Source organism: Crassostrea angulata, chromosome 2, assembly GCF_025612915.1.
Source record: "Crassostrea angulata isolate pt1a10 chromosome 2, ASM2561291v2, whole genome shotgun sequence".
In the NCBI taxonomy this organism is placed as follows: domain Eukaryota; kingdom Metazoa; phylum Mollusca; class Bivalvia; order Ostreida; family Ostreidae; genus Magallana; species Magallana angulata.
The window spans coordinates 66,751,414-66,758,147 of record NC_069112.1 but is presented as its reverse complement, the minus strand read 5'-3'; positions in this window follow the sequence as shown (position 1 = coordinate 66,758,147).

The window sequence follows — 6,734 nt, the reverse complement described above, 5'->3', positions numbered from 1 at the left end:
ATATGCGAAGTTTTAGTCCATTTGATGAAACGGTATTTTTGTTACCCCTTTTTAAAAACAACATGTTTTGTCACCACGGCGCACGGTACCGTTCAAAACACGACATCAAGATTAAACACGCACAGTTTATAGATATACCCCATCTTTTCATCACGCTTAGTTTCTTGTGCCTTTCTCCTTACAATTCAAAATGACACTGAACCACTTAACATCTTACTTGCACACATCTGTTCGAGAATCATAAGTTAGTTCTTCAAAGTTTTCATTTTCTAACCGTGTATCTCTTAATTTATAGCAAGGATAACCCTAGAAGTCGGTTGACGTTACTTATTTTTTTTTTACCAAATATTTACAGATATTCTACTCTCTTTCGAACTGTTTTATATTCGAAATACAATTATCTCCACCCCCACAAAATTTATTACAGTTAAACACAAACTTGCAAAAAATTGTTGACTTATTTTTTGCACAATTGAGCATTTTCACAGCTTGTGTCGGCTTTTTCCTGTGTTAAATCCATTTTGATTGTACCTCTCGTTGCGCCGTGACGTCCAGCGACTTCGATGTTTTTAGTCAATTCTAAAGAGGACTATCTGTCTTTAGTTATTAATATCTGTTCGACAAAACGTTATATCCTGTCATTGTTTGGAACTTAGAATACCAAGACAAAACTTAATTTGAGGTTTCAATATCATTTTGTTTTTAAGCCCAATTTATAAAGATTTTACTTTCAACATTATATGGATTATTGTTGACATTACACAAATTTTGACCGTGCGCCGTGACCTCATTTTTGCAGGATTAGATTCTAAATAATTCTTAGAAATAAAGGAATCTATTAACTTTTTTCCTTGGAAATTGTTTGAAAATGTTGCTAAATTATGTCTACCAAATTTAGTAATGATATGACGTTCAGTAACATAGCTATGACAAAAGTCTTCGTATTTTTTGATTGACCCTCGTATTTCACATTCAGGTATGAGTTTAATTTTTAGCAAATTTTAATAAAAATGGATAATGTAATTTAGAGAAAAGAACTAGTAAGAAAACTTATATATAAAACATTTTTTTCTACCAACTGGTTTTCCTTGTTTAATTTTCACTAATTTTAAACACAAAAACATATTATGTATCTTTATTTAACCCCCCCCCCCCCTTTAAAAAAAAAAACTTTTAAAAATAATATTACAGTACCGCTACGAACAAGTGTTTAGAAATTCTTTGCCGTTTTTGAGCTATTTTGTAAATACCGTTTAAGGGGATGACCCCTTATCTCCTTATTGGGGTCATATGACAAAATTTCGATGGTTGAATATTGCGCATCATTCTAAGCATTTATTATTATATATTACTTTTCAAAATATTTCTCACTCAGTAAAGTGCTATGGAAGAAGGACTTTAGAGCCCTTAGGGCCCCTAAATTGAAGGGCCAACCCCTTTTTCTTGGCATCATATAAAAGGTCTTTTGATATTAAACATATTTTGTTCAACAAGTGCTTAGAAATTCTTTGCCGTTTTTGAGCTTTCTGGTGTAGGACGTTTTAGGGGCCGTCCCTTTATCTCCTATCTGGGGCTAGATAACGAAACTTTTATGATTGAATATTGTTTACAACATCATTCTAAGCATCTTTTATTCTATATAGCTTTTCAAAATATTTGTCGGTTTTTAGTTATAATTGATCGAAGTTTTGGACTTCTGGCCCCTTAAACCCCAAATTACGTAACACATGATAACAATTTTATAATGTACAGTTTTCTGAGTGAAAGATGAACATTTTTGCTTCTTAAACATATTACAATTAAAATATTTGTCAGTAAAGTGCTATGGAAGAAAGACTTTAGAGCCCTTATGGTCCCTAAATTGAAGAGCCAGCCCCATTTTCATGGCATCATATAAAAGGTCTTTTGATATTAAACATATTTTGTTTAACAAGTGTTTACCGTTTTGAGATATTTGGAATAGGACGTTTTAGGGGCCGACCCCTTACATGTATAGCAACAAGAGTCTAGTTTATTTGTACTGTTTGCTAAGAAAATGAATTCAATTTTTAAAGAATCAGCAATAAGGGGAAAATATTGTATTTTTTTTATATTTGTAGATTGTATGTATACTTGCAAGTTATGAACCTTGATAAAAATTTGTAAGATGTATGTTTAAGTTTTATCAATAAAGTTTTAAATGTACTATTTCATACAAATAATTTATAACTATTTCATTTTTTAGGGAAACTGTCCAAAAATATGTTTTGGGTTCGAGGTATTCCCTGTGTACCATTCAAACGTTGGTGGCCAGGAAAATTTTATTCCTGTAACAGTGTGTACATCAAATCTGACAATGCTTTGTGAGCATAATAGTTTTACCATTTTGAAAATGCATGTATGTGAAATATCCATTGTTTATGCCCTCGCCATAAAATAGCTGGCCCAGGGCATATAGTGATAATACCCTGTTCCGTCATTCGGCACATCTAGTTCAACATGCACATATAGGATGCATGTGGCCTGATTTAAATTACCTTTGTAATCATTACCAACTCCTTATTAATCTAGTTGTTATTAATCTTAGCGACTTTAACAAATATGTTTTAATTCAGAAGTTTGTGTAGACAGCCATAGAAGTATGTGATTAGCAAATAAAGGCACCATTATGATGTTTCACATTGTTCCTTTGAACAATGCACTTTTTACCAGCTGTGAATGTTACTAGCAAAAGTTGAGGGTGTTACTTTTTACTCTCATATGTTAAGTTAACAATTGAAAGTATACCAGCTACAGTATGCTGCACACATACACATGTTAAATGTTAGGAGGTTTACATTTGAATAACTTATTATTATTAGCTACCTGCTATCTTTACTTAATCATTTATGTTTGAAGAATAATGCATCGATTTTAATCACCGAAAATAACGAAAAAATGCTGTAGAATTTCACTACATTTATTTTTTGTATATTACCATTCAAAGAAAAAATACCTTTTAAGGTTGGCCAAGAAGTTGCCAAGTATAAGGACACTGGAAGAAGTAATAATTAATTCCACTTTTATTTTAACTTTATTTTTGAGAATGGTAAGGATGACCAACAAGATAATCTTGTTTTGTCCGTTTTCATGCACACAGTCTAATATATTTTTTTTTAAATTATCAAATCAAGAAAACAATATTTATGAATAACATTGAATAACACTTGCCTCATATAGCCTTTTAAACACCATCACCAGTCCCATTAATTCATGTGGTGCACTTTGTTTACATGTAAAAATGGCGACTCTCGATCTCGATGTAAATTCAACATACTTTATTTTCCGAGGTCGGTAGCATGTTTCGGAAAAAGTATGAGGCAAATAAAGAGGCGTTATCAGTAGTAAATTGCATTAAGAAGTTAATGGTACTAATTGTTTTCACAGAATTTGCGTATAATAAGGTAAATCTGTCCAAAACTAGCGCACGTTTTTCTGCGCAATAAATATACAATTTGTTTCAATGGGTTGCCCTGTAGCTCTCCGGTCTGTCAATATTTTTTTCCCGGAGAGCTACAGTTCTGCAGCTAGTACCGGGAGTGAAAAAGTCGCCGATTTATATGAAAGCGTACATGCCATAAAATCAGACATCGTTGTCGTGAATATTGCGGACCAAAGAAATTAAATAAAACAGCTCGCTGAACCTTTAAAAGCAATAACCATAAGCAGGAACGTATATAAACGGGATAGGCAACTTCTACATTCGCCGTGTTTACTTTCATTGCTATCACGCGAGCCTTGACAAGTTTGTAGAACTATTGCCAATCCCAATAAAATGTATAGGTGGTTAGACCATCAGAATTCGAGTAGCATATATTTAGATTTTATGAGGCGGTACCAGTCAATCCGTTTATGTTGGCATGTTAGTAAAATAATGCAAGGAAAAACTCATCCATTATATACTCGTGTGGGATAGTGATATTTCACCTCGGGGCCAAGATTCACAGTCTAGGACTCGGCAAGGCTTCGTCCTAGATCGTGAATCTTGTCCTCTCGGTGGAATTTCTCTATCCAACACTCGAAATAATGAATAAAAATCTTCTATTGGTATTGCAAAATCACCATTAAGCTCATTAAAGTCATTTATGATTGAAAAATTAGTAAGACGCAAGAACAACCGATGTAATAGTGTCTAAAGAATATTTTTGTTTTCGATTTAAAGGGGGGAGAGGTAACCATTACCTATGGCCTCTGTATTCGTGTTTAAAATTATAGGCTTTAACCTTTTAATCTAGTGTAATGGATTTTGCTAGATCATTTATGTGGTTGATCTCTATTTGTTTTTCAAGGCGCAACATTTCTTGCTCTTGAATGTCGTTCAAAAGATTTTCTCTTCCATTGTTTTTCTACATTGTAACAAGTATTATTTAGAGAACGAGACAGGTTCTCTATGTTTGATACAAATTTGGGGGTGGACGAGTGCGTAGCACGAGTCTACCCCCAAATTTGTATCAAACATAGAGAAACTGTCGAGTCTCTCTAAATGATTTGTGACACGATTCAATCAAAATGAGCATCTGACACATCTAACTGATCAGAAGTGTCATGTAAATTTCAATTCTTCCTAAATCGAAAAAACGGGTGCATTCCCGGGTCAATAAGTGTATTTGAGTTAGATGTTTATTACACAATTTCCGCAGATCGGGTGAGACTTTGTATCAGTTTAGATTTGACCACAGCTAGGGTAAGATGGACGGTAAGATGGACATGAGCTCTCTTGATTTCCTAACGGACGAGGTAGACGATATTACCTTATCGCAGGTATGCGAAAGTATAGAGACAGAGCATCACGTGTTTGAAGGACTTCAAAATCTTAGTTTTTGCGACGATTCGAATGCGGGCAATGCAGACAGCTTTTTAATGGACTTTGATTGCGGGGATATTATGACTTTATTGGACTGTGACGTTCAGAAAAGCGAAATTAAAGAAAACACTGCATCTAGATTTGGACCAGTCGTAAACGATGACGAATTAAGAAATCTTATTGAAGGTCAGGAAAACCGAAACACAAAATATAATACAAAATGGGCCTTGAATGTGTTTGAAAAATGGCGCGAGCAGAGGGAAGGGGGCGTTATAGAACTTCACTTAATGGATGCTACAACCATGAACCATTGGCTTGAACGTTTTATTGTTGAGGCTCGAAAGAAAGACGGATCAGAATACCCCCCGAAATCACTGTACCTTATTTTGTTTGGACTTTTGAGGCATTTGAGACAGAGAGGTGTATATGATAAAAACTTTCTTGACGAGAAAGAAACATTTTTTATTGGAATGAGAAACGTTTTGGACGCAAAAATGAAATCGCTCATTGATCGGGGAGTGGGATGTGAGGTCCGCCAAGCTGATCCTATATGGCCGGAAGACGAAGAGAAATTATGGCAAGAGGGTGTTTTTGGTAAAGAGAACAGCGAACAGTTACAACATACACTGTTTTTTTATTCGTGTAAATTGTTTGGTTTAAGGGCGTGTGATGAACACCACAAATTGCAGTGCGAACAATTCTCCATTGGAAACGATGTTCATGGACAGTTCATTCAGTTTCATGGGAGAGCATCGAAAACTTACAAGGGCGGTTTGGGGCAGATGAATGTACAGACGAAGAATTTGAAGCATTACAGTGAGCCTGGTATGTATTAGCGTTTATTTGATTCAATTTATGGCGGGGTGTCACTAGCTTGTATTTCAATGGCTAATCATCATAGGCGTCAAAACCGGGGGGGGGGGGGGGGGGGGGGGGGGGGGGAGAGACAAGGGGATGCTTAGGGCCCACTTTTTTTGGCAGACATTTTTTTTTTGCTGTCATTATTTCTGATAACTTTAGCCTCCCCCCATCCCTGCTTTCAGTTTGCTTCCAACGCCACATATTATTATTACACGTATATATATCTTAGCAATGTATTGTTTTAAAATTTGCAGGTAATCGGTGCTAAGCAGAGTATTTCCGGATCTATCTTGATGCTCTAGACGGCCAGGGGCCATTCTATCGACGTCCTCTACCTGGAACCCCCGACAGGCCAATACGCTACGGCACACAGGTTGTGGGAATAAATAAAATAAAAACTTTTATGAAGTCTATTGCGAAAAAAGGGGGACTACAAGGGAATTATACAAATCACAGCGGCAAAAAAACGTGCGCAACACAGCTTTACGTAGGAGGAGTCCCGGAGGCCGAAATTATGACCGTGACAGGGCACCGATCACAACAAGGAGTGAGGAAATACATGCGAAGTAACGTTGACATGAAAAAGAATATTTGCAAGATCTTGGGTCCGCCTATATCAACATCGGAGGAATCGCTGGAACCGTCAACAACCCAGGAGTCGCTGGAACCGTCTTCATCATTGCAGGAGTGCAGAAAACGGTCCTTATCTCCGGTTAATTCTGATAATTCTGAAGACGACGCGAAAAGGTTTTGCCCGGAAAACCAACACATTTTAAAGGAATTGTCCAACACTGCTTCAGTTTTTAATAACTGTCAGTTTTCCTTTTCGTTCGGACCTTAATAACTCTCAGTGGAATTAAGTGTATGTGTTCCTGAATGTTAAAAATGTCTTGATTCTCTTTGGGAATTTTTATTGAGATGTCCAAGAAGGACCCCTACTCCCTTTCTTGCTATGTTTATTTTAATAGTTTTGAATATTATTTGCATATTGATTTCTTAAAAATTGAAATTAAATTGAATCTGTTGTACTGATTGTTGCATTGATTTTTAG